Raw genomic sequence first — 27,703 nt, 5'->3', positions numbered from 1 at the left:
GTGTTGGCTACAGAAGGTGTGATATACTGCCAATTGGGGCAGGAGAAGAGAAGAGGAAAGCAAGTCTTCAGCCACCATGTCTATGTCTCATCCAGAAAGTATAGCCAGAGACATTTTGGCAAATTAAAAAAAATCCACCTGGACAGAATTTTTACCCTTGAAAAAGAGGATGTGTCCTGGAAACGGAGGACACATAACCCTATACTGCTGTGTAATAAAAAATATATATAAAAAATAAATAAATATATAAAAATAATAACCTGCACTAGGGGATGGCTGCTTATAGTCAGAGCTGGCCCCACCATTGGGCAGGGTGAGGCAGCTGCCTCAGACAGTAGATGCTATGGTGTGGTGGCAAATTTTGAGGATAGCTTGCCCTGTGCCCCCTAAGCTGTTCTGCTGTCCTCAGGAGGATGCTGTCCCCATTGCCAGTTCCAAAATGAGATTCAGTCCAGTCAGCTTCTGCATGTAAAATGGAAGGCGTGGTGTGGAGGCCATATTGTCTTTTGCCTCAGGCGGCAAAATCTCAGGCTGACGGTGCCCACGTGTGTCCAACTCCACGTAACAGATATTATACATGACAGACAGACTGTCAGCCACCATGTTGATGGGGATGAACCAATATGGCACACTTATGGGTCAGGAAGTGTGCTGGCATTAGAAAAGGGGTGCCTTAGACTCTTTCGTAAGGTCATTGAGTTGGGGAAGAAAGCAGGAGTAGAGCTGAGGTAGTCAGAAGTGGCCACATGCTGCCTGCCTCTGCAGCCTTCAAGACTTCACTCAGCAGTTACCACAGCAATTTGAGCGGCTACAGTATGAAACGTCTCCTGCTGACAGGTAAGTGTTGCACACCTTGCTTGTTATAGGCCTCTCCACCCCTGGAGTTTTCCATGCACCTTTCCAGGTATTTTGTTCTTCACCTCGTGTGGGCATACCTCACAGCTTAAGAACCATAGATAATAAACTCACAAGAGCTCAGGCTTTTCAACGCTATCTCAGTGTTGTTGGTGCAGTGCTGCGACAGCACCTCATATGCCATTAGACGAATGTCAAAAGGGGCCTGTCGGTGTTTACAAAATGGTGTCTGTTTTGAACTACTGTGTTGTGCAGATTAGAGCAGAGTTTTCCAAACAGTGTGTCGTGACATGTTTGTGCGTCAGCTGCAGTGTGTAGGTGTGTCACACGAATGCTCTCCATGCCCCTCCCAGGGCTGGAAAGAAGGGCTTAGTTTAACCTCCGGTTTGCTAGTAAAACCGAATTACTGTGTCGCGAAATGATGCATGTCTAAAAAGTGTGTCACCAACATGAAAAGTTTGGGAAGCTCTAGCTTACAGAGTATTGTTGTAATGATAAAAGTTGTGGTGGTGAGAATCATGTATACTACCCCAAGTTCTGCAGGTGGGATGTAAAAAGTAAATAAGTAAATAAATATATCCACACAGCAATGGACTAATAAAATTTGTGAGACTATGCCTGTGTTTTTTTGCTACCATGATAAATACATTTATATTATTTATATATGATATGATTAGTGATGTTTTGCTTAGGATTTTTTAAACTCTAGTTGTGCCACAAAGGTGGCATACTAAAAATACAATCCTATTGATTTGTACACATCCCTCATGCAATCTTGTTCCATGTTCTGTGTGTGGAATTGTTCATGTTTATAGATAATGCATGCTAACGGCATCAAATCCTTAAAAAAAGCAGTGGTGGTATCAGTGTTTGTAGTTTGTTTATAGAAATGCTATTGTGCATATAGAAAGATGACAAATGCTTTGTGAATAATTCTTTTAAATATACACTACTTACCAAATTATAACTTTCCAAACAATGGAAAGCCACAAATTTCCTCCATATGAAGTGTTTGCTATCAAATAATTTGGGAAGTGACTTGCTGAGTGGGGCAGAGCTGCTACCCTACCTTTCTAGCAGCTAGTTTGCTGTTGCTTACTGGGAGGGAAAAAGCAAGGGTAAAGTGGTGGAGAGGTTCAAGGTAAAGGTAAAGGACCCCTGACAGTTAAGTCCAGTTGCAGACGACTCTCGGGTTGTGGCGCTCATTTCACTTTACAGGCCAAGGGAGCCAACATTTGTCCGCAGGCAGTTTTTCCGGGTCATGTGGCCAGCATGACTAAGCTGCTTCTAGCACAATGGAACACCGAAACCAGAGCAGCGCACGGAAACGCCATTTACCTTCCCGCTGGAGCGGTACCTATTTATCTACTTGCACTTTTGTGTGCTGGGACCGAGCAACGGTGGTTCACCCCGTTGCAGGGATTCGAACTGCCGACCTTCTGATCGGCAAGCCCAAGAGGCTCAGTGGTTTAGACCACAGTGGTGCAAATATACTGGATTGGTCTTGCTGGTTAGTTTGCACCATGCTGACCTCTCTTCTGCGTAGCCCTTCCCTCTGCTGGGAAGCAACACCTGGTGAGTCCCTTCTGCCATTCTCATACTAAAGATCATTGACCAGCCTCCCCACTCCCTACACATTCACTTTGCTGAGGGCCATATGCCTTACGTTGTTTTAATGAGTCTGTTAGAGCCTGCTTTCACATGAACGTACCAAAGGATGCTACAATACATCATCAACAGTTCAGAACAAACCTCACCCACATGTGGCGTGGGCAGTGAGAGGCATGTGCGCTCCATAGGACCCTATTGTTCCTGTGCATGCAATTTACCGTATATGAATGTGTATAACAGACAAAATGTTCTCTGCACCCCACTCTCTCAGAGTTTTGGTGGTAGCCAGGCCAGAGGTCCGTATTGTTCGGAGATGAAGTTTGGAAAGCCAGTTTTTGGTGGTTCTTGCGAAATCTAAACAGAGCACTTACCTGTGATACTGGAGTCCTTGCAAGCTTCTCCAGTCAGTCGCTTTTGTAAACTGCTTTCAGGTTTTATACAACGGAGCAACATATAATTTTAAAATGAAATAAATAAATCCCACAGCGGAAGAAGTGTGTGTTATTTTATAGCAGTCTTTGTCAAGCTGAGTGCCCTCCAGATGTTTTGGACCCCCAGCGCCAAGGTTGCTGGGAGTTGTAGCACAAAACATTTGGAGGGCTTGGCAAAGACTATCTCATATGACAACTATTGTTTTCATGCCCTAAATAAGGAAACATCGCAGAAAGCATGAGGGGGAGGGAGGGAGTGGAGTGGAATACAAACAGTGTACAAGAACATGTTAGATCGGACCACAGAAGCAAGCTAAACATTTTCATAATTCTAGGTGCGTTTGCTGAATGAAACTTAGTTGACATATATTGTGAAGAGACAACAATGTTCTGGAGACTTGTTAAATGCAGTGGAAGGCTGTTGCTTCCCTCATGAGATAAAAGCCTGATTTGGAATACATAAGAGGAGACAAAATGAATGAAGAATTTACAAACATCTATATTTTAGTGTTAGGAAATGTGTTAAGTTTAGGAAACAGTTAGTTGGAGACACTGAGTTATACAACTCTGACTATTTCAGGCAATGAGAGGTTTACACAATACAGCTTAACAAGATAAAAGGTCTCTCACAACATACATAGAATGACAGACAACTTGTCCGAATTTTGACACAACACAGCATCAAATACACATGTAATGTGATGAAACAATGTCCAAGCATTTCTGAGTTATGTAGTAACATACAACCTTCTTTTTTCCTCTTTCGTTTCGTTTGGCTTATAAGGCAATTCAAATCACAACATACCTCAGGCAAGCATGCAGGAAAAAAGTCATTTATTTTTGTACTGTGGTATGACACACCTTTTAACATATTTCCATTATAATGTATTTAGACAAAGATGATATAAACCATCCAAATAATATACATATATTTTGTTTGTTTCTTTTTTCTTTTTAAATCAGCAATTGCATTTACACTGGAATAAAGATTATCAGTTTTGGTAAAAATAAAACTATTTGAATTCACTTGTTAACAAAATGCACAGTGATCATAAACCCAGGTTGTTGTTTTCTTCTTCTTCTTCTTCAAGCCAACTTGCATGAATCTTTTTCAATGACCCGTCACACCGCAGTTGGGTTCTGGTGGACACAGAGAGATGATCGTACATAGTACTAGGTTTTCATCTTCATGTCGTTCCCATGGCTACAAAAATTGCTAACCATTTTAAAATCACATGGATATAACAACAATGCTATGCGAACATCACGTTCATTTAATGTCCAGCTCGACATATATAGTCACGATGTTAGGTTTACTCTTTATTTTATTTTTAAAGACTGACCAGATTGGGCATCTTGAGTCACAAAACACAAACATTAAAACTTAGAAAATACACTTTATACATTATGGTATTTAATAGGCTCCTGATCCATCTAAAAGCACCGCCTTAAGTGCTTTGTTGGATTCGGTACCCTTAAACCAATGAATTCTTATAAAGTTCCTTTATTATTTTTAAATAAGAAATTATGGCTCTGCTCAGAAATAAAATACCTGAGCCCAAAATGTTTACATGTTCCCTTTTTGAAAAGATTACACCAGAGTTCATCTTACTCGAAGAAGAAACAAGCCTAAAAACAATCACAATGGATAAGAAAAGTCCATTGCTTTCAAGGGATGTTATTTTAAGTGAAAATTAATTTTGTGAATTAATTCTCTCTCCTCCTTTTCTGTCTTGCAAAACCACAGGGTTGTGTGAGTTTAATTTGGTATGTTTGTTCTGGCAGGTTTTCTCTGCCCTATAACTGTAATAAGCTTTTATTAAAACAATGTACTATAGTATAATATAAGCCTTATGTTTTGAATATATTATTCGCAATGCAACCCTATGCACAGATTTACAGTGCATATTGATTTACAGTCCTACTGAGTTCATTGGGACTTAACTTCCTGGTAGTTGTGCATAGGACTGTAGCCCTAGTCCATGCTTAGAGTACTGATGACTAACTCAAGTGCCACTGATTTCAGGGGATCTACCCTAAACATACAAGGGCTGGTTCCAACCCAACATCTGCATCAGTATTTTTAAGCACATATCATGGTGAGAGAATTAACTCCATCTTCTCCTCCAATCCAGAGTTCTGCATTTATTCTTATGTGAACATATAATTCTTGGTTCTGGGGGATTCTCATCTATTTGGGGGGAAGGAGCAACACCTAGGAGATACAGAACCTAGGGGTTCCCCTTAATGGGATTGCTACAGGCAGCACACCTTATCCTACACCAGTGTTTCTCAACCTGTGGGTCTCCAGATGTTGTTGGACTACAACTCCCATCATTCCTAGCCAGCATGACCAGTGGTCAGGGATGATGGGAGTTGTAGTCCAACAAACATCTGGGGAACCACAGGTTGAGAACCACTGTAAACCTGCCAACTTGACCTATATAAGTTGTAATTCAACTCTATATGCCTTGCAATGTAATTCTCTTTAGTATGTATTACTTTAGGATGCAGTTTATCTCCTGGTGTGTTGTTGTTTATAACATAATGTTTTAGGGGAAGTGGTCTATATCAGCCTCTTTGGGGTTTTAAAAATGTGTCAGATCTGCACTGTGGTGTTTTCTCAGCACAGGACAGCAGTGCTGTAAACCTTTAAGGAGCAAGCTAATGATTTAAAGCTATTTATCCCATCCATATATTATGTTTAGACAGGGAGGATGCATAGAGAGGCATTCTTGGAGGCTGTCCCACAATTATGGAATTACATCCCACTGAAGCCTAAGATTGAATTCTAACTGGTTTCAATATGAATTAATTGCCATGGCTCCCCTCCCCTGCAGAATCCCAGGAACTGTAATTCTCCGAAGCTTCTGTAAAATCTTAGAGAATGCCACCTCCTGCAGAGAGCTATAATTCCTTGGGTTCTTAGTCATGACAATTAGGTTTGAATTTAACTAATAATGTGGAAATGCAACCATTGCAAGATCTTTCTGTTAGATTTGGTGGCTGGGCCAAATATGTATAGCACCAGCAACACCATATTTTTAGGTTTCAATCAAAAATTGATCCTAAATTTAATATTAGAATGATGATATTGTATCCTTTTAAACCCATTGTTATTTGACTAAAACCAGGCTAGGTATGTAAAATAAATAAACTATGCATGTGTTTCTATGATCAAAGTCACAAGTGGTGTCTTCAGATCTTTCTGGATTACAGGTGTTTGTGGGAGGTGTCTCAGTTAAATATATTAGCGAAATTAGCTGGCCACAGTGCAAAGAAGTGATTTGCCTGCACAGCAGAGAACTGTGCACATAGCCAGATATTGTGCTGAAGCTTCCGTTCCAGCAGTTCTGACAACTGAAGAGACAAGCCAATTTTCAAACTGAGCAGCTGCTATCCTCTTCAGCAGTATGAACCCCTGCAGCAGAAATGACAATGAAAACTCAGATATACGCATGGCTCTTGATATGCTAGGTTGCAGCCAAATGCCCTGATCCATAGATTTATGAGCATAATAGCCCTCACACAGACCCTGCTCCCTGGAGCCAATGATTAATAGACGGGAGTGACCCAACTGCTTTCCTTCCACAGCAAGGAAAAAGCCAGGCTAGGTGTCAATGAGCACATTAGTGGCACACCACCTGCTCTTGTGCTTGTTGGCCTCTTGATTGGGATCTCCTTGGCACATGCAGACTGGATTGTTGAATGGGAAGAATGTTGTGCTCCTTAAGCAACCCTTTGTGCATGGGTCACCCTTTGCTGTATTAGGGCTAGAGCCTGCAGTTGTGCAACGTTTGTTTACTTGATCCTGCCTCAGTGCAGAGCACCCTCCCACTAAATAATCATTGAGGTTCCTTCCAGCCTACTTTTTCGAGATGCTATTCACATATTATAATGCACTTCTTTTCAATGGCTGTTAGCCAATGAAAAGCTACCCTCTGCCATGAAATAAAATGTCTGACCCTCTTTCCACTTCATCGTACAAAAGAGTGAATCTCAAGGAAGAGTGCAGGTGATCGAGTAGCCATAGCCACAACGAGATCCATAACAAGAGAGAGAAAATACACATTACAGATATTTAGAGAATGATCTTTGGCAGACTATTTTCAATAAATTGTCAGCACGGTTAACATTACAAATATTTTCTGCATGTCCATATTTACTCTGAATATTTCACTCTTGCAAGTCAGCTACAAGGATACTCATTCACCACTCTGTACTAATAGGAAAACGCCACAGATATAAAAAATATATGAGTTTAGTACAGTTTCTTTTGATAACACAACTCTGCTCAGTGATTTCAAAATTTGCAGATTATTACCATGTACAATATTAACTGGTTGTTGATTTTTTTTTTTTAAAAAACACCATGCACACAGTGGGTGCCACTTGAGAAGATCATAGAGTTGTTCTTGGAAAAACAAAACAAAACAGTGTATTCAGAAATACCTCCATCTCCTAAGGCCATTAACATTTACCCTCTGAAACAGTTTCAGTCACTTCAGCGTGAAAGTACTTAATCCCAGTAGGTGTGAATGCACCAAAATAAGTAGCAGTTTACTCACCACTGAGTTGGCAGTGTGGACAGCACAGAAGTGCCGTACTTTACTGCTGAAGTTGCCTCTTGAATTAATTTCTGCCGCTTGAGAAGGTAGGTGTAAATGCACCTTTAGCTGTGGAGCAAGCACTGAAATATGCAGAGCGAGCAAAATATTTGCAATCTACCTTTTGCTGCACATTCTGTTTTTAACAAAACCAGCCTTTCCTTTGAATCTCTGATGCTTTCAAGATAGTGGATTTCTCTCAGAGGGAACAAGCAGAAGCCCAAAGCTACTAGAGCTCACTGAAACATTAAATAGATAAACTGTTTGGTATGCTTTGCAGGCTCTGGGTTCTTTGTCAAGACAATAGTCTGTGATCAGATTTCTTCTGATTGGTTTTCAGGAAGTCCGTTCTTCTCCCAATCACTTCTATGCATCACCACTAGAATGTAAGAATGTTTCACGCTTTATGTGTCAGCCAGGTTACTCTGGAGTAATAAATGCACGAAGTACAAGGGGCAAATGCATATTCCTGAACACGCCATGGGCATGTGACAGGGGGCTGCAGCCAGTTCTGGTTCTCTGGTGATGCTCCTAGAATTGTGCAATTGTAGAGTTGGAAGGGACCCCAAGGGTCATCTAGTCCAACCCCCTGCAATGCAGGAATCTCAGCTAAAGAATCCCTGACAGATGGCCATCCAACCTCTGTTTAAGAAACCTCTAATCACATGAAACATTTGATGCTTGCTAGGGGAAACAATGGAGGGTGCTAGTGCAAACTGGCTGCCACATAATATGTGACTTGGCTCTCAGGTGATGAAATTGACAAATTGTATGCAGTTTCACAGTGATTTTCTAGGGAAATGTGTTACTCACAAAATAATTTTCCATTTAATAGTAAAGGTGCAATTCTAAGGTGTCGGGGAAGCAGGAGCTTTGTCCATAACAGATCTAACCCATGATGATCGTCTTCTGTTTTTAGCATACATCACTGATTACATCAAATGTGGAGATCTTTATACATGGTTGTACAGAATATACAGCATTACACAGTTATTTCCCAATAAATATTTCTCACTTATGAGTTCCTTTTTATCAACAAATATTTATAATCAACATGTGGGAGCTTTCCCACTTTCCTTCTAATAATCATTCTACCAACAAATATGGCTTTCTCAATAGTGTAATTGCATTGCACCACTGAACTTAGGAGAATAAAAGACATTAGAAAGATTGAACAGCTGGGAAGGGAAAGGCATCAACAGTAGCACACAGGTTAGCCCATATGAAGCAGTCTGCTCTCCAGACACATCTTGCCTTGTAAGTTAGCTGTAGGGACAACTGATCTGAAAGGTCAACTCCATCAGTCACCTCGTGTCCCTCAACTGATTCCAGCTGCTCACTGTAAGAGCTGCTATTTAACTTCAGCAATTGGCACCCCAGTTCCCCCTCCTCCCTGTTCCTGTTCCCTTGTGTGTTGTGTCTTTTCAGTCGCAAGCCTACAGGAGGGACTGTCTTGTTTCAACTGATGGTTTGTAAGCTGCTCTGGGAGCCTTTTCAGGCTGAAGAGCGGAATACAAAAGTTCTAAATAAATCTACAATTTTTTTTTAAAGTGCTTATTAAAGCGTTTGAGATTCCTAGTCCTCAGACACTTAGCAGCTGTCCTGATTGGAAGAAGAAATGAGCTGAACATCCTCTGCTGATGCCAGTTAATTATGAGATAACAGGAGCGGTACTTTGGCTTCTATAGGAACGTGATTATAGGAAGCTACCTGGACCCCAAAATCATCTTCTGAGCCCTTCTTCATATGCCTCCTCTTCGAGAGGTCCAGAAGGTGGCAACACGAGAACGGGCCTTTTCTGCAGTGGCTCCCTGTGGAATGCTCTCCCCAGGGAAGTTTGTCTGGCACCTTCATTATACACCTTTAGGCACCAGGCAAAAACGTTCCTCTTTAACCAGGCCTTTGGTTGATTTGATTGACATCCTATGCCCTTTTAAAATGTGGGGTTTTCTTTGGGGGGATTATTGGGTTGTTGTTTTGATTATATATTTTGTGGATTTATATTTTGTTTTTGTTCTGTGACCCTGAGACCTCCGGGTATAGGGCGGTATATAAATTCAATAAATAATAATAACTATGTACATGCGTATTTGTGTGTGTATGCATCTTCAATTCCATTCCTAGAAAAGCCAGAACACTATTCTTGTTGTCTCATAATTAGCTGGCAAGAACATAGAACATTCATATATGCAACATAAAAATAACCATGATTGGATAATGGATGGATGGATGTTTAAAGAAGGGTGCACGTGGGAGGATATGAGACGGATGATTGACTGTTCTGATGTTTGCTCTCAGCCACATTGGAAGTCGTTCTAGTGGTGGGATACAATGGGGTAAGAACTGCCTTAAACAATTAAGAGTATCTTACAGGGAAAAGATATCTGCATCCCCTAAGCTAGCCTGCTGCCCTTAGCAGAGCGCAGTGGTTCCTAACTGCTTCCCCCCAATATCAATATGAAGACCTGTGAATAAAAAACCCCCAGCAAAATGCGGAGGGCCCCATTTCCCACTCCAGTTTTCCCAGGCTTTCACATCTCTGCCAATGAAGCACTTGGAAATTGCTGAGTGTCTTGGTGGACCACTTAATGGCTTTTCTGCCTGTTGTAGCAATTGCGATATGCTAGATACTGCATGGTTTTTAATTCTATTTTTACAGACATGCTGTGCACCACCTGACTGAAGCTCATGGACCACAGTTTTGGGAAACTCCCGGAGAAGTGGAAGATGCTGTCCTGTTGCCAGTGTTGAAGAAAGAGCTAAGTGCCTGTTTGTCTGACTTCTGCATGTAGAATTGGGGGGACACCATCAGGCAAAGTGCCTTGGGCCAGTTCTGGAGTCATGCCCCAGCAGCTGAGTTAAGAGGGAGACCATATCTCAGATGCTTGTAATGGTCCCTGCTGACGGCTTTTAGAAAAGGCAAGAAAATGCCTTGCTGTTCTCACTGTCCAAAGCAAAAGGAGACCCAACAGCTGCAGTGGGCAGGCACAGTTGGAAAGCAGGGAAAAGGCTGTGTCATGATTTGGCAGTCACTCCCTGACTAATGAAAGGTTTCTCGTTGTTTCAAATGAGCCTTCAAGAGCAGCTGGCCACATTGGCAGGGAGGCACATTCATTGGCTCCATTCATCAGAGTCATGGAGATTCAGGTTCAAGTGTGGGCCTGACGCTGTGTTTTCTATTCATAGGCCTCTCCACCGACCAATGTTCTGCCTCTCTAATAGTATCCGCTGCTCTCAAGCTTGGATCTATATTGGGACTGTATCCCCTTGTGTAAAATGTAAGGGCCCTGGAAAATAAGGTTGTCACGAGTTATTTCAAGGAGAACGGCAGGTTTGCTATGAGCGCATCGTCTTGGTCTGCAGTTGATTAATGACCACTTAAGCCACCCAGAGAGTTCCTTGCCTTGTCTTCTCAAAGGTCAAAGAAGTAGGCACCTGTATGGATAGATAAGGTTCCTCAGACACTCTTAGAAACAAACTAGGCATATGCCTATGTTTACCAAATAAATGCTCTCTGATTTGGCTGTACAGTGGAGGTGTGGAGCTGTCCACTTTTATCACTAGATGGAGCAGGTGATGGACAGGAATGGCTACCGACCTCCTGACCACCCTACTCTGCTGTTCTTCTCTATCCCCCAGCACAGCTCCAACAGCGGAAGTCAAGCTAGGAAAGCACTAACTAGGCTTTGGGAAGGAGGTGGGGAGGGGCTGGGGGTTGTATAACGTTGCCGAGGACCACTGAAAACAGGACTTGAGGGCTGCATGCAGTCCTCAGGCCCCACACTGGACCACTCTGCCCTAGAGATTCCTCTTCCAATCCCAGCAACTACTGTGCTACGCCTGCTTTTCACCTTCCCAATCTCTTTTTTGAAAACTGGGCAGAACTGTAATGGAATAATGAGCGAGAGGCCTGGAACCAGAACCTTTGCCCATTTTGTACAAATCTTGAAAGCTGTAAGTGTGAATGGATTTGTAAGCCAGTGTAAAGAGAGTAATCTATTTTTATTTTTTTATTTTTTTAAAAAGAAGGTATTACTTTTACAAGGACACCATCTATTTCCAGGTTCTCTTATGCACTCCATTGAGTTCCCTTATGAACAGACATTAGGTCTGTCATGTTGCTGAGCTGACATGCGTTGTAATAGTTCTTTAGACTTGGGAGGCCCTACCATCCAACCGCTGGGTGAAGTTACAAGAAAGATGTTTTAATGTGTGGTCTTTCCGATTGGAATACAAATTTGTTAAGTTTTCTTTGCCATTTTGGACATATGAGCTGGTGGGATACAAACTGGCAATGTTTTAAATAATAATAATAATAATTATTATTATAAATTATTTTGGACCTCAACCCCATTTCTGAAGTCACTATTCAACAGCAACCCTGTTTCCACCATCACCCTCATGTTCATGCCTCCCCCCTCCTTTTGTTTAACCCCCACTGCACATAAAGCACCCATGGAAACTGCTTGGATCTTCCATCTCCCACATGCTGCAACTACTAAGCACCCCTTTCACCTTCCACCAAATTATAAAGCCACCTTCTTATCCAGTTCTTCAGACCCTTTCATGTCCCTACTGTTACCTTCACCACCATTTCTGTGCCTCCTACTCTCTCCTTATTGCAGCCCCTCTTTGCAACCCCATTTGCACCTTCTCTACCTTCCCCCTCAACTTTCTCCTTACTTTTCTCAACTCTCCTTTGCACGCAGACCTTCCCAGTTTCCATGCCTCCTCCTGTCTTGCATTCCGCGGCCCCCTCTGTGTACACACCTCATGCTGATACATGTTGCTCTATGTTTAAGATCAATAGAACCTTAAGAGCAAGACTCTCAGATAGTGAAGGTCAAGTTCAGTTGTATATATGAGTGTTTACTTATTAATAAAACACCTCTTCTAAATTTACTGCATTGAATCTGGAATTTCATGTTGAGCATAATACATAGTACTAGGAGTAACTAGGAGTAACATAGTACTGTACTAGAAGGGGACGACAGAGGACGAGATGGTTGGACAGTGTTCTTGAAGCTACAAACATGAGTCTGACCAAACTGCGGGAGACAGTGGAAGACAGAAGTGCCTGGCGTGCTCTGGTCCATGGGGTCACGAAGAGTTGGACACGACTGAACGACTAAACAACAAAGGAGTAACACACATTGTGTGAAAGGACTATGCATAGCTGTCAACTTTTCCCTTTTCTTGCAAGGAATCCTATTCGGAATAAGGGAATTTCCCTTAAAAAAAGGGAAAGGTTGACAGCTATGGGACTATGGGACATTTGAGGCTTCCACATCATAGAATCATAGACTTGGAAGGGACCGCGAGGGTCATCTAGACCAACCCCCTGCAATGCAGGAAACTTCTGCCCAACATGGGGCTCGAACCCACAACCTTGAGATTAAGAATCTCATGCTCTGCTGATTGAGCTATCATGAGGCAGCTATGGAATGGAAGAGGCAGACATTTAAAACAGCCATTTCCCTTTTCTTTTCAGTGTTCTTCTGTTCTTACTGTCCTCAAACAGTGGTAGAAATCTGAGTAAATTGGGGGTGGAAGGGCACTGAGGTTTTTTTTAAATCAACCCCTCCCCCCGGAAAAAAAATCACTTTTATCAAGAAGAAACATGTGAGTACAACACAGAAGCTAACATCAAAAAGGTAGCACAGCAGAGCTTTTCCAAATTCCCTTCTCACTATACCTAACACTGTTTTAAGCTGCCGCTTCCCTCTCAATGTCACCCCCTGCTCACTCTACTCAAACCTTTGCCGTTGTTTAAAATCACCACTTTCCCTCTCTCAGCTCCATCCCTGCTTTATTCAAAGCTCTGCTGTTGCTTAAAAGCGCCATTTCCCTCTCAAGTTACTCTCCCCCTGCTTTACTGAAACGTCTGCCTTTGTTTAAAACAACCACTTTCTCCCTCTCAATGTTCTTCCTTTCTCACTACCTCATTATGGCCGCTACTGCTTTGCAACCTGCCTTCACTTCATGGAAATCCAGGATTGTGATGAGGCACTACAAATCCCCCAGTAGGGGCTGTTGAAGCCCAACTTTGGACACCCTGTTCCAAGCACAGTTATCCAGACTTGCAGAACTCATGCTTGGATGAATCTCAAGTCATTGATTTTCTCCCAGTCTTGTACTGTCCCCAATGATACTTACATTGCTTCCACCAAATCCCTACACTCTTTGCATTATTGCTCTGGGCTACTCGACAAGTGCTGGATGACAACTCCAGAGCTTTGAGCCACTGGTTTTGAGCCAAAACCAGTAAGATATCAGAGAGAACCCTGACAGCACATAGGAATAAAATTTTTTTTCCCTTCCAGTAGCACCTTAAAGACCAACTAAGTTAGTTCTTGGTATGAGCTTTCGTGTGCATGCACACTTCTTCAGATACACTGAAACAGAAGTACTTCTGTTTCAGTGTATCTGAAGAAGTGTGCATGCACACGAAAGCTCATACCAAGAACTAACTTAGTTGGTCTTTAAGGTGCTACTGGAAGGAAAAATTTTTTTTTGTTTTGACTATGGTAGACCAACACGGCTACCTATCTGTAACTAGCACATAGGAATGTTACTGTTTTTACTTAAGCTGTGAGACCTTCTAAATGAGATCTGAATAGGGATGCTGGGGCTTATTCCTTTCCCTTCTACACAGTTTCCCCAATCCAAGTTTTCCCTCTCCAAAGCTACTTTCATCTGAAATTGAACTGTTGGGAGATTTGGTCATAGACGCTCCAGGTTTCGTGGTTTTACCATTTGTTTCTGTCCTGTAGTTTCAAATCCTTTGTCCTCCTTCTCCTCCCCTCTCCCCTGGCTACTGCTACAAAACTATCAGGGTGTAACTAAACATTGCCATCAAACTACCAGTGATATTTTGAGGTTCACTCCACCAAATGATGCAAAATATTTATTTAGAAACAACCTTTTAAAAGGCCCGAATCAAGAGGCATGCTAAATGGTAGAAAACAGCTCCATCAGCATTAATGGAGGATCAGGTTAAGCTCTGATTAATTATTTGCATTTTCAATTTGTGCCTAATGAATGAGTCAATTGAACCAATTAATCAATTACAGTAAAATCTGCAACCTATTGAAGTCAGTGGGCCTGATCTGCCTCCTGTGTAAACCCCATTTGAAACTAATGGGCTTCGCAAATGGAAGGATGACTCAGACTTTGCGATGGTCCTAATTTTTAAAATGGAACTTTGAAGCGACCAGAGCTTAAATGTAATTTATTTTGGCTTCCGTCCTACTTTGCTTTTCATTCTTGGATGTGTTGGAAGAGCTTTTGTTAAGATTTGCGTGGAGCGTTTCTTCTTGTTATTATTATTGTGCTCGTTTGATGGTTTGCGCATCAATGCAGTCACTTGGGGAAAAAAACAAGAAAGGAGATGCGGAAATTGTGAAAAACTATAAAGTAGCTTGAGACAGCCTGCTGTCCGTCGCGGCTCTAAAGGATTCTCTTTCCTTCTTGCTTATCTTCCAGGGTGGCTACACTGCTTATTGTTAATGCTGTCCATTGTGTACTGTTAAAAATAGCCCCCAAACAGTCTCAAGTGTTGCCTAAGATTTAGCTGCAGTCAAGGGTGGGGAAGGGGAAGACATACTGAACTCTCTCACTGGTTAAAACCAAACTTTTTGTTGTCAACTTGGGCTGATAAAACTAGTGCAGGGGTCCCAGTTAAGGATAAGACAAGCCATCCCTCTGTATTAGCCTCCCCCAATCCTTTGAATTACTTGAGCTGGGAAGATATTAAATGTGCAGAATTAAGCAGAAGCAAATGGATGGAAGCAGAATGATGATGGTGCTTGTTTCAGTTTTCATCTTTTCCTTGTACCTGCCTCCTTCCCTCACAGGGGATAAAGCTGACAGGATTATCGTGGCATTTAATCACAGATCCGTGTTCCTTTGACTGGCAGGCTAGCCCAGTCAGCAAATCAGACACAGTTTAAGAAGAAAGGAGAGCAAAATACGTCTGTTCCCACGATAAAGATCCTCCGGACATAATTTCACTCACCATGCTTCTAAGAGATGTGGTGCCATTTAAAAGGGAGCTGGGATTATTTTACTGTGGTTCAACCAACCAAAACAAGGAGAGTGGCTGTCCTCTTTTTCCACCTCTGCTAAGGTTTCCTGGCACTGGGTTAGGAATCCATGACTGGAGCAGAATGGCAAGATGAGGAACATAATGTGGTACAGCTCTTTCTGGGGCCTGTCCTACTCGCACTGCAAGTAGGGGAGCAGGTATCTGAATAATTCCCGTATTGCGAAACAGACCCAACTCCCTGCACCTAGAAAACTAGAATGGAAACAGAGAAGGCTTGGTTAGGGCTTTTCTGCTTTGTGTGCTAGTAGTTGTCCTTGGGCAGAGAGGTGTCCCCCTCCCTCCGCATAATATGAGGAGCATTCATCAATGTGGTTCTGAAACCTGCACTGTGAAGTGGTACAGGCTAGAAGGGACTGTACCACGTGGTATTTTGGAACAGGTGGTTCAGCCCCTTACAGTTACACAGTTCCAGCCACGTGTGTTAATGTGAATGCACGTGTATCAGTGTGTAAAGAGGAATCCAAAAATGGTTATTCTGGGCAGCAGGGCAGAAGGAAAAGAGGTTGCACTTCTGTGTCTTTTTCCAGTCTGGTTCCCCCTTCTGTTGGAAACAATGGGAGGGAAATGCAAGGGAGAATTCAGCCAGCCTTAAAGCATCCTGGATTACTTAAACTAAAAGGCTAAAACTAGCCTATCTAAGCTTCCTTTTTAAGCTGCAAACGGATGGCACTCTGCTGTGAGGAAGGAATGATAATATCTAATAAATATATCCTCCTAGCATCTATACACATCCCTACAAAAATAACTATACATAATGTAGTGTCAGGAACCGTGTGTAAATGTTTAGTAACACTCTGCAACCACAGCACTTACAGTAAAGGATAACCCCTTTCTCCAAAAGGCCAGAGGAAGATAGAAGCCAAACCATTTTAGCTAAATTTATGTTTAACTGTTCAGTTCTTTACATATATTATTTGTTTACATATAAGCCGTTTTGGGATTTGGATCCTACTTCTTTGCAGTGCTGTTTCATTGCTTTTTTTATAATATGGAACAGTATGAAAGCATATTCTTACTTGCCTTGATTTTTTTTTGGGGGGGGGAGGTATGTTAGAAATGTAAACGTAGCCAAATAAATGAAAATGAAAATGTGTTATAGCTGCTGAGGCTTCCTGAGTTATATGCTTGGCAGGCATTCTCCGAAACCTAAGTGGCTTTCAAAGTTTATGAATCAAACCTAAGGAGATAGGAAATGGTAGCTACCGTCCATTTTGCAGGGTTTGTTCCAAGCCAAAAGAGTCTTATGACATCACTTGAAAGAAGGGCATGGAATCCACCTCAGTGACACAGTGGAACATTGTTATAAACAACATCACATGCTGCTGATCAGCAAGCAACACTTAGGTCTGTCTTTCCTAAGTGGCTGAGGCACTGAGAAACAGCATGCAGCAGTTTTATCACAACGAACGCTCTACTATCAAGCAGATTGGAGAAGCAGGAATACATTAGAGGGGTCTCTTCCACCCAAAAAGAAGACAGGGCAGCTAAGCATGTCTCTATTCTCACAGTATTCTGTGGGAGGGATTCAGGCACATACCAGGAAATACAGCTTTGTGCAATTAAAGTGGATTAAAGCACTCTGTTGCCCTAGTGGACCAAGTGTGCTTTAAAAAGAAGAATTTTTGCAGGTTGGAAAGTGATGGGGAAATGCATTGAAAAGCATGGAATGAACCCATCATTAATGAGAAGATGTATAAAAACCCTGTAAGCCAACTGAGTTCAGTGCAGGATGAATGCTCATTGTCACATAACCTCCATGTAAAGAAATCAGAATAGATGCTCAGTAAAGACTAGATATATAATCAAAACTCTGTGGAAGCTCCATGTGAGCCAGTGTGGGGTTAGTGGCTAGAGTGTCGGACTAGGACCTGGGAGACCAGAATAGCATCTGCTCAGTTAGCTCAGACAGTAGAGCATGAGCCTCTTAATTTCAGGGTTGTGTGTTCAAGCCTCACACTGGACAAAGGTTTCCTGCATTGCTGGGGGTTGGACTAGATGGCCCTTGTGGTCCCTTCCAACTCAATGATACTATGATGCTATGAAATCTGCACTCACAGCCATGAAACTCTCTGGGTGATCATGGACCAGTCAGTGCATCTCAGCCTAACCTACCTCACAGGGATGTTGTGGGATTAAATGAGGAAAGGAAGAAACATGCACACCATCTTGAGCCCCTTGGAGAAAAATGCCATAAATACTATATTCAATAAATATAAATAAATATGCCTTGTGGAAGCAAATAAATAGCACTGACGTTCCGAAACAGAGAACAGAACGTACAAGCTGGCACTAACAAGCATAGCTTAACAAATAAAAAAAAGTTAAAGTGGCAATGTGTACTGACCAGTCTGGTCAATTTTGTATTCCAGGCCACTCATTTATTCTGGATGTGAGTAGGGAAAGTCTGTTCTTCATTCATTTCAATGTAGGAAGCAAATCCATATATGCATTCTGGAGAACCTTATTTCAGTTTAAAGGTAAAGGTACCCCTGACCATTAGGTCCAGTCATGGACGACTCTGGGGTTGCGTGCTCATCGCGCTCTATAGGCTGAGGGAGCAGGCGTTTGTCCGCAGACAGCTTCCGGGTCATGTGGCCAGCATGACTAAGCCGCTTCTGGCGAACCAGAGCAGCGCACGGAAACACCGTTTACCTTCCCGCCAGAGCGGTACCTATTTATCTACTTGTACTTTGACATGCTTTTGAACTGGTAGGTGGGCAGGAGCTGGGACCGAGCAACGGGAGCTCACCCTGTTGCTGGGATTCAAACCGCCAACCTTCTGATCGGCATAGCCCTAGGCTCTGTGATTTAACCCACAGCACCACCCACGCCCCCTATTTCAGTTTAGAGCTGGCTAATTTATAGAAGCTCCCCCTCCCCATCTACATTAAGCTTAAATCCCATTAAAATTAAATCGATGAGGTTTAAGTCAGCCATAATGACTAATTTGCCCCCTTGATTTCAGTGGGACCTAAACGCAACTACTTTTTCTAGATTAAAAACTGGAGGAATCTGGCAGCATGTTAATCTTTATTTAGGGCTGTCTAGTTAACACTGACCAAATTGAGGACCCTCATCTCTTGTGTTATATATACGGACTAATTATTTAGGTATGAAGGATCTTACTTAGCAGCCAACATTTAGATTAATGGAATCTTTCACCCCTGTAATTAATGCTTGCCCCAAACCAAGGGAATTAAGCTTTCGTTTCCCGTGTTATTTTTCAAACGTATTAAGGGCGATGCCAGAAGATTTCTGATCACTCTGACTGCCTTTATGTCTACAGCAGGATTTGTATTCAAACAGGGGCATTGTTTTAGCAATATCAGAGTATTAAGCCCTAATCCCTTTATGAAGGGATGCTATCTTGCCCCTTCTTTTTTTGCTGAGCAGAGAGCATAATAATACATCAAGTAAATTATTGTCAGGGCACACTACAGCCTTCTTAGCAGATACATGCCCCTCTATTATTTTTAACAGTCAGAGTTTTGCACCGCCATGGAACACTGAACTAAATTATCTTTTTAATTACAAATGGCAACTTTGAGTAATAGCAGTATTAGCTTGGCTGGCTTTCCTTGGGAAAAGAGAAGCAGTGTGTGGGGTGGGGGTTAGTGGGGATCCAATGCACAAGCCCCCCCCCCCGTGTTTTCAGCCAACAGTGACGGCTGATAAAAGCTTTTGTGGTGGCAGATCTCCATTAGGGAGACTGCTGAAGACCAAGGCTTGAAAAAAAAAAGGGCTTGGGGTTGTTTTAATTTCTCCAAAGGTGCCTGCACCCACCAGGGGAATGTGCCCTTTGGGAAACCCTGGGCCGTGAGGAGGCTGGGTTAAGTGTAGGCCAAGACAGCGCCAATGTGGACTGTACTAGGGCCATTGCTATCCAGGGCAGTGCCACGTCCAAGGCGAACCCAGCAATGCAACGTTGATAAAAGCCGCCTTGGCCGCAGGGGCTGGCCTGGAAAGAAAGAAGGGGCTTGCAAAGGACCATAGCTCAGTGATAGGTCTTGATTTCACTCCAAGGCTCCTTCTGCGGATCTCAGGTAGAGAAGGCCTCTCCGCAGAAGACCCCAGAGTGGGGAGGGGCAACCATTTTTCCGGCAAGGAAAAGCTTCCATGGGGCTCCCCGATTGTGGAACACTCTACCCAGAGAGGCTCGCCTGGCACCACCATTACATGTCCTTAGGCGGCAGGCAAAAACATTCCCCTTTACCCAGGCCTACGGATATTAAATAATTTGTCGTCTGTAAAACTTTGGGGGAGAGGACTGTTATTATGATGATTATTTTACTTTTAGGCTGTCTGTCGGTATGCTTATTATTACATTTTTATTATTATAATTATTTTGATGTTTTTAAATGTCTTTCTAATTTTGTACACCGCCCTGGAATCTTTTGATAAAGGGCAGTATATAAATTGAATAAACAACAACAACAGCCTGTTGGACAGATATATGGTGATGTGTAAGGCTGGAGCCAAAAGTGGTTGGGGCAGAGTATTTTATTTTTGCCACCCCTTTCTCTGTCTCTCTGGCACGCCTTCTGTTTTTACCAGTCAGTCTGTTACCCACATTTTCTCTTTCCTGCCAAAGTTGCCCACCTGTGCCCCTCAGGCTTTATGCCAAATGGCCTGATGCAATACAATGCAGTTCCTTTTATTCTCTCTGAGGTTTTGGGTGATGAAATTTGGGACACCTTCCATACAAAGAAAGTCTAAAACATTTGGGCTTGGGGAGGGCCTTTTCCCTTATGGGGAATATAATTTAAAGTGGGTGGGAACGTGATAGAGGTGTATAACTTCTGAAAGGCATGAATTTGATGTGGATACGAATCAGTATCTCACTCTTTAGAATTTGGGGTCACCCAGTGAAGCTGATTTGGACACGCAAGAGAAGGTCTTCTGTTCAGGACGGAACATCTTCCTTCACAATGCTTCAACAGCTTATGGAATCACTGCCACAAAATGGGATTTGGAGGTCGATAACTTAGATGGCCCTTTTTTAAAAAAAAAAGAGAGAGAAAAGGGTTGGGCAATTTTGCAGTATCTTTTTCATTAGAACCTCCTTCTTGAGGAGTAGTATCAAAGGCTGAGGACAAGTAACAGAGATAGGTGATGGCTCTTCTGCTTGCAAGTTTCACAGAGACACCAGGCCATAGCTGTCAAGCGTCCCTTATTTGGCGGGACAGTCCCTTATCCCAGCGCCATGTCCTGCTGCTGTCCCTTATCGATGATGTCCCTTAAACAAGCTACTGAAGATAATGGGGCCCTTTCTATGTCCAGCTGTCCTTTGTCAACAACAAATTGTTGCTTTTTTGTGTTGAATATATGCTATATGGTAATTTATGGACCTAATAGGTATCTAAAGCCATTTGCACGCAACAAAATATGTATTTTATCAAAGTAATTGTTGATCCCTTATTTTGGCTGCTGATCCCTTATTTTTGAGGCTGCAGGTCCCTTATTTTCAAATCTGTAAGTTGACAGCTATGCACCAGGCAGGGCTAAACAGACCCTACATCTGCCCCAGAAAAGCAGCTCTTGCATTCTTACATTGGAAATTCTCTATTTGGAACAAGCTGTTCCACGAAGGTAGCTTTGCTCTCTGGACTCAGGCTTAGAGATGAACTGATCATAGTTACATCCAAGACCTGCCACTTCTGACAATCTGCGAGGTTTGTTTGTCTCTTCATTTAAGCCCATCCATGGCATTCCTTGCTGCACACGTCGGCGCCTCAGTATTTAAAAATAGAAATAACAATAACACTTGCAGGCATTCTCTCTCTCTCTCTCTCTCTCTCTCTCTCTCTCTCTCTCTCTCTCTCATTTTCTTCCAGCCTTGACTGCAGCCGAAAGAGGCAGATTAGTTTATAGAAAGCACCCGTAGCCAAGACACGTTGAAGATGTGTACCTAATGGGATCACTGAAGAAATAAGTACAGAAAAGGGAGCAAAGGAAGAATCTTCCACTCCCTGGAATCTGCTGTGGCCTCACCAATTTTATAGACCAGAACCGGGAGAAAGGTGAAGAATGTCATTTGAGATCTACTGGTAGAAATCTGGGTGACTTTCAGTGGATTGGCCAAGGTTTCTGACTCCCAATTGTTTAGCAAGAGCAACAACCAAGTCCCCTCCTTCCTAAATTATGCTGCAGAAATGAATAAAGCTTAAGGCAGTGCTTTTTCCCCTAGAAAAATGTTTAGGGTTACTCTCAAGAAAATCACCATTTTATAGTTCAAATCAGGAAAAACAAATACAGTAAATGGACAAAAGTACAAAGATTCACAAAATGTTTAGGGGTATGCGTACCCCTGCAACATCCCCCCCCAAAAGCACTGGCTATGGGTAGATTTTTGTGTAGAAGGCCTGTGAACTTCTGTTCAGCTCTGGCACTCAAAACAAATTTCTGGGTCACATTCACACCATATATTTGAAGCACTCCTATGCCACTTTAATGGTCATGGCTTCCCCCCAAAGAATCATGGGAACTGTTTGTTTGTTAAGGTTGCCGGGAGTTGCTAGGAGACATTTTGTATGGCAAAATCTGATGAGGCAGCCCCTGGAACACCCCCCATTTGCACAGGTGGTGGAATTTTCTGCAGCTGGTCAAGGGGAGACCTCCCTACAGGGACTGGTCCATAAGCCAGTATAAATTTGTGGTGTATTCATGCCCTATATATATTTCTGTTTGGCATTATTGGAGCAGCATGGAAGGAAGAGTGCGGCTGATCTTCATTCATTTTGTTCAATGTACAGTGGTACCTCGGGTTACAAACGCTTCAGGTTACAAACGCTTCTGATTACAGAGTCCGCTAACCCAGAAGTAGTACCTTGGGTTAAGAACTTTACCTCAGGATGAGAACAAGAATCGCACGGTGGCATCGGGAGGCCCCATTAGTTAAAGTGGTACCTCAGGTTAAGAACAGTTTCAGGTTAAGAATGGACCTCTGGAACGAATTAAGTTCTTAACCAGAGGTACCACTGTAGTTAAAATGGTAAAGGGTAGCTTTTATCCACACAAGGCAAAACAGGGAAATCTACAGAGGTGCTGAGACTACTGAAAACAACCCCACTATCTTGGCCTCTCCTCATGTTCAAAAATATCATTGTTTATTTCACCAAAGAGCTAGTGCTAAATCAAGGGTCATTAAGGGGGAAACCCAGCGAAGAGAATCCTATTTGCTGTGCGTCAGAGATGCATATTTTAGAGGTTTGCAATATCTTTGCAAATGGTAATTCACTCTAGGATGATCTTCAAATAAAGCAAAAAATTTTTTGCAGCTTGTTTGGCTGAGAGGGTAGCAGGGTTCCAGCTGATTTATTAATGGCTTCAGAGAACGAACAATTCCTTTTAAAAGGGAGAATAATACTGCTTTTCAAATGTATACGTGTGAATTAATCTGCACAGCCTCCTGGACTACTTAAGCAGGGGGAAACAGCTCAAACAAGCTAAATAAATGAATCTTAGGCATTATGGCCAAAAGTGAAGGTTGCCATAACTTTTCTTTGGTTTGCAAATGCCCTCTGCTGTTCATTGCCTCTTTGCCTCCAAAGCTGATTTCTGAGACACACTCCAAAACTCCAAGGTAGTTTTGCCGCTCTTTTAAAAACTATTTCATTTCTCTTTCAAGTAAGGCAAAGGATGAATATATAAAATGGAGAAATGCACATGTGATACATAAGCAGTAGTCTAAAGTGGAGGAAACTAACGACTCAGACAGCATTCAGTCTGTCATGTGAACTGCAAAGCTGGGTTTCAAACCAACACTGATTTCTCTTTAAAATATTACAACTCTCTTCCATCTGTAAAAGCCTTGGGCGTGATATATTGGGAAGAGCTGAACAGGCTCCAATGAAATGAACAGACTCATGTATTTCAATCGGATTATGCAGGAACCTTTCCAGACAGACTTTTACTATCTGAATAGTGGGGGACCTGGAGCTAGTTTTCAGTGACTTCCTGGACCTGGTGAAAGTTCCCCTCCCCCCCCCGTGCCCCCGCTTCCATGCATCTCTGCTTCTCTTTTCCTTAGTCTACTTGCTTTTATTTTTCCCAGCTCAAGCCATCCTTTCTCAACTTGATGTGCTCCACAAGTTTTAGATTCCAGCTTCCATCAGTTCCAGCCAGCTTGGGCAATGGACAGAGATGCTGGGACTTGTACTCCTAAACATATGGAGGCCAGCAGTTTGGAGAAGGCTCTCTCACATTCTTGCTGCCTGTTTTAGGATTATTGCAGATGCAACAAAACAATGGTTTCTGGTTTTGAGAATGTGCTGCCATGAACCTTGGAACTATATGCTGCCCCCTCCCTTTTACGCAAGTGGGTGGGTGGGAGATTCAGAGCACCCACTCCTGGTTTAGAAGAACTCAAAGTTTGTTGTTTCAGCAGAACTCAGTACATGGTGGTTTTGTTCAAACCACTGATTGCTAACAAACCAGGTTACACCAAACCAAATTCTGGTATGATATACTGGCTTGGGTTTGAGCAAACCATTGTTTGGACTAAACAACAAACCACAGCTACTTCTAAACCAGGAATGAAATTCTCAGATCTCCTCGCATTGTACATACTATGTAGTCCTAAGGTTCGTCATGACATCTCTTTTTCATAACAATCACAGAATCATGGAGTTGGAAGGGACGAGAGTCATCTAGTCATGTAGTCCTCCAATGCAGGAATCTATCCCGCTGTCCTCAAGAAACCATGGTTTAGTGTTACACCCTTTTGTGCGGGAAGAGAAGCCCACCTTTCACTGCAGAACCTGACAGGGCTCATATGAATCAGCATGAAGGAATGCTGATCAGGGTTGGGAATCTTTCAGCGTTTTCAGCTCATCTTGGCTGCTCGTGCTGAACACCACACAATGGGTTTGGAGCTGGTGATAGCCCTTGCTTCAGTTTTGTGGCCACATTCCATGCTTATGCCATCTTGTGTGCTACCACAGTGCTTTTCATTCATTTCATTCATTTAGGAGCCACAATGAAGCTTCCTTCAGTGGACAGGAGGAGTTTTGTACTGGGTGCAAAACTACAGAGCAGGGACAGTCAATGTGGTGCAGCTTAGATAGTGTTGGACTACAATTCCCATCGTCCCTGGTTGCAGCAGCTGATGGGAGTTGGGAGTCCAGCAACATTTGTAGGGCAGCACATTGGCTACTCCTAGCATAGAGACCATGGCTACACCCCGCCCCCCCAAAAAAACATCCCAAGGGAATTGCATTTCCCTCTAAAGCTCTCTGGTTTTGGCATGCAGTGTATTTCATTTTGTCCATTTCCAATTCCCTTTTAAAATTACGTTTTGGCTGATTGCCGTGCACATTACATAATCAAACTGCAAAGTCTTTTAACCCTGATAATAAAAACAGCAGCAGCATCCCCTCTTTGCTAACATGCCCTGCCCTTTCAGACTACTGCCGTGGGCAGCAGTTATTTTGCATCACTAAGCTCAGTTAGCTGATGGAACAAAGAAGCTCTTATGTTTGTGATAATTTTTAAAGTAAATTGCATCTATTTTAAATCCTGACAGGAGGGGGAAGGAGCCAGATAACAGGTGTTTGTGTGAAAGATTACTGCCTAATTTGTAAGGTTGTCACATTCAGACACTTTGAAGCAGATATTTCATGGATGGAATTGTGTGGGGAAAGTTTACTGGTGTGGTTACTTTTCCACATGATCTGCACGCTCCATCTGCATCCTTAAAATCAAATATTGCAGATGAGATGTGGGATCTGGCTAGGGTGAAATAACTAACACTAACAGCTCAACCAGGCCTTTGCCAACCTCAGTTTCCCATCTGTAAAATGGGAATACCAGTGACTTCACAAAGTCTCCACAAAGTCAAGGCTAGATGTGGTATGATCTAGGCAGCAGATTTTGGAGTATCATTACAGCACAGCAAACTATTATTATATTTTTAGTGTCAGATGGACTCTCTCTCTCTCTTCTCCCTCTCCTGAGGCATCAAATGGTTGTGTGTTGGCCCCGTATGAGATGCATTACATGGTTGCAAAGCACCACTGACGTTTTAAAACAAAGATGCATAAATGATAAATAGATAAATCATTAAAAAATTTTTTTCCTTCCAGTAGCACCTTAAAGACCAACTAAGTTAGTTCTTGGTATGAGCTTTCGTGTGCATGCACACTGTGTATCTGAAGAAGTGTGCATGCACACGAAAGCTCATACCAAGAACTAACTTAGTTGGTCTTTAAGGTGCTACTGGAAGGAAAATTTTTGTTTTGTTTTGACTATGGCAGACCAACACGGCTACCTATCTGTAACTGTAGATAAATCATTGCTATTCTTCTTGCTGATACTGAATTAAGTATTATGAGTTTTATCCAATGCTGTCTGTGTGCAAGTGGAACAGACGGTGATGACATGAATACCTTCCTTTCCTCCCCTTCTTCCATGGTCCCTTGGGCACCTTTAAAATCTGCTCCAGAGGGCTGGGGAAACCTCTGGAGATCATTGGGGTGCCTGCAAGAGGGAAGTTCAATTCTGCAAGTGGACTTCCGCTTGTGCAACGCTGTATTCCGCCCTATGAATTCTCAGTTGGGCAGCAGATGATGTGATGTTACAGGAGAGGCACACAGGAATGCAGACCTGACTATCTCATCGCTACACCAGTGGCCCAAATTTCCCAGTCCAGGAATCCTAGAATGCTAGAGTTGGAAGGGACACCTAGTCCCTTGCAATGCAGGAATCTCGCCTAAAGCATCCGTGACAAATGGCCATCCAACCTCTGCTTAAAAACCTCCAAGGAAGGGGAAGGAGAGTCTTCTGAGGGAACCCGTTCTGCTGTCTCAGAACTCAGTGCTTTTTCTACTGGTGGCACAGGTGCTGCAGGTTTGCCTTCACAGCATCTAAAGTTTGGTGATGGTAAGATTCCCATTCGTTTTAACAGGCAAATGTCACACTGCTAAAGCTTAGGAGGTTTCCAGGAATGGCTGCAGTGGAAGAACCTGTTCAAGTGGTGATTAATCACACGTGAAGCTTCCTTCCACGGACAGCCATTTCCTGCCTGCTTTGAAAAATCTTATCCCGGGGAAAAGCAAATGGCCGTTTCAGACAAGCAAACCATGGAGGTGAGAAATGCAGTAATCTCACTAGAGGAAATGGGGATGTGTGAATCCATCATTACATAAGCCCCTTGGATGTTGGCACCAAGGTATCTGCTGGTTTCTGAGCCATGAGCTGAACAGTGTCCACTTTTTATTATTATTAAAAAACCTGTGGGCAGGGGTACCTTTACCTTTACTTTTATACTCTGTAGCTGTGACAGCTACAAAGTAAGAAAAAGAAAAGAAAATTAAAATTGTTCTTGTGTTTTATTCCCAATGTGCCAGTGGACACTGTCTATGTCTGTTGTATGCCCTACTTTGGAACAAGAACACTGTATAGGGCTCAACACATCGCTTGCACGAGTGTGCAATTATTAAGTAGTGTTTCAGCCCCGATCCTGTCCCAGCTGGGTGCAGCAATAAGTGGCCTCAGATGGGAATGGGAACCCCCATTGGCATCAAAATCCAGTGTAATGGAACATCAGGCTTCAATCATAAGGAGGATGGAGATGCCAGAGCGATGTTGGTCTAGAGGCAGGACTTCCAGCAGTCACGCACTGGAGCCTTAGTCCCTCTGCCCCCAGGGTTTGGGTTCCACTGCAATTTCAGCAGACGGAGCTCTGTGGCTCAAAGGCACCACCAAGGCTCAACCACCAGCCTGCCTGATAATTGCCAGCTGACTCCAAGAGCCAGTCCCTCCCCACCAGGCGCTAGAAAGCTCCAGCTTTGGGGTATGACTCCCTGAGTGAACAACTTGTCTTTGGGATGTGTGAGGATGTTGCCTCAGCACCAGCGCCTGGTTTTGCCTTGTATATTCTGACTTCAGCTCTGCTTGTGGCCTTAACAGTTGTAATATGTGTATGTGTGTTAGTGGGTACTGAATAGAACAAGAGTGTGTGAATTGTGGGGAAATGGACAACAATATGGCTATTTGTCTGATCGTGTTTTGTACCTGTCTTGGGGGAAAAACATGGATACTGTTTTTCTGAATGGATATCTTGCATCTAAAACCCAGGCTTTGCAGGAGCCCAC

At 42.9% G+C, this 27,703-nt stretch overlaps 2 long non-coding RNA genes across 2 annotated transcripts; one reads left to right on the top strand and one right to left on the bottom strand.

Annotated features, from left to right (window-relative positions):
• Positions 1-231: 231 nt before the first annotated feature.
• LOC310758896 lies at positions 232-11,518 on the top strand. The gene is made up of 2 exons (XR_014546070.1): positions 232-837; positions 10,164-11,518. It is a non-coding gene; the product is annotated as an uncharacterized lncRNA (long non-coding RNA).
• Positions 3,715-12,676, bottom strand: LOC310758821. Its single transcript, XR_014545963.1, has 2 exons — positions 12,642-12,676; positions 3,715-12,449 (listed from the first exon to the last, which is right to left on the bottom strand). It is a non-coding gene; the product is annotated as an uncharacterized lncRNA (long non-coding RNA).
• Between the last annotated feature and the right edge of the window lie 15,027 nt (positions 12,677-27,703).

Source organism: Podarcis filfolensis (genome assembly GCF_964270895.1).
Source record: "Podarcis filfolensis genome assembly, chromosome: 3".
In the NCBI taxonomy this organism is placed as follows: domain Eukaryota; kingdom Metazoa; phylum Chordata; class Lepidosauria; order Squamata; family Lacertidae; genus Podarcis; species Podarcis filfolensis.
The sequence above is the reverse complement of the archived record's forward strand: the minus strand, read 5'-3'. Positions and strand labels throughout refer to the sequence as shown.